Below are 1652 nucleotides of genomic sequence, written 5' to 3' on the forward strand. Positions count from 1 at the left end.
TCAAGTTGTGAACTTGATTGAATCAAAAGCAAGAACGATCAAATCAAGTTGTGAACTTGATTGAATTAAAGCAAGAGCGATTAAATCAAGTTATGAACTTGATTGAATCAAACAAGTAAAGCATGTGTTATAGATGGAATGTTTTAACAACTTGTGTAAACATTTCAGAAATAGAGATGGCTGATAAAGGTAATGATGATGCGGTGCCAAGAGTCACCGAACAAGTGAGGGAAGTGATTGCCGAAGAGGTTGGAAAGGCGATCGAAAACAGTTTGACAGGCTTCATTGATAGAATTCAAAACACAGTTTTATCAATGGTAGAAGATAGAATCAAGAAACTAGAAGATGACTCAAATATAACAAAGGAAAAGCATGGAGGACGAAAGCCTTGTTCATACAAGGAATTCATGGCTTGTAAACCACCAATATATAATGGAGAGGTTGACCTAATAGTGTGCCAAAGATGGCTAAGTGATATTGAGGGGGTATTCGAGAGGACCCGTTGTGATGTAGAAGACTATGTAGCCTATGGTACGGGTCAACTAAGAAATCAAGCGAAAGATTGGTGGGAAAACAAAAAGAGAGAGATCGGTATTGAAGCTGCTAAGGTTATGACTTGGGAAGAATTCAAGACGCCATTTCTTAAGCATCATAGCCCCAAAGCGGTTGTGAATAAAATCAAGGAAGAGTTCATGCAACTTAGGCACAAAAACGAGACCATAGACAAGATTACGGCAACGTTCATGGATAAGATGAAGTTCTGCGACGATCTGGTGACAAACGAAGAACAAAAGATATACTACTATCATAACATGTTAAGCGCCGAATATAGGGAATTTATCACCCCTTCCAAATACGAGACCCTTACCGAGATTATAAATGCTGCTCGGGAAAGGGAGATCGAATTGAAAAAGAGCATTGAAAGGGGTGAACGGAGAGCGCAAGATGTTAATCCAAGCCCTACTAAGAAGGCACGAACAAATGAAAGCGTGAAGAAATCCGATACAAAAGGCGGGTCGCCAAGTTGCAGGATCTGCGGGAAGGGTCATAAAGGCGAATGTCGTTACAAGGATAAGCCTTGTCCCATATGCAAGAAAACGGGACATATAGCTATATCATGCCCGGAGAAGGTGACGGTTTGTTACAATTGCTATCGAACGGGTCATAAGAAATCTGAGTGCCCGGAATTGGTTGGAAAGAAGGATGGGCAAGAACCGAAAGGTGAAGCCCCTAAGGCAAAGGCAAGATCTTTTCAACTAACCGCCGCAGAAGCAAAGATTGAACCTGACGTGGTCTCAGGTATATTTACTGTAAACTCGATTCCTGCACGTGTGTTATTTGATACGGGTGCGAATAAATCCTTTGTTTCATATGGATTTATTCGACATCCTTCATTTGTTTTAACTAAATTATCGTAGTGCCCTTAGAAGTAGAGATAGGTAATAATAAAAGCTTTATTGTTTGTGATGTATGTGAAAATTGCAAACTGAGCATTGACGATGAAGAATATTTGATAAATCTAATCCCGATGTCGATGGGAGAATTTCAAGTAGTCGTTGGGATGGATTGGCTATCTCGGCACCATGCAAAGGTCGTGTGCTTCCGTAAAGAGATAAAATTGACATCTCCGAGCGGGAAACACGTCACCATTT

This window comes from Helianthus annuus, chromosome 5 (assembly GCF_002127325.2).
Source record: "Helianthus annuus cultivar XRQ/B chromosome 5, HanXRQr2.0-SUNRISE, whole genome shotgun sequence".
In the NCBI taxonomy this organism is placed as follows: Eukaryota; Viridiplantae; Streptophyta; class Magnoliopsida; order Asterales; family Asteraceae; genus Helianthus; species Helianthus annuus.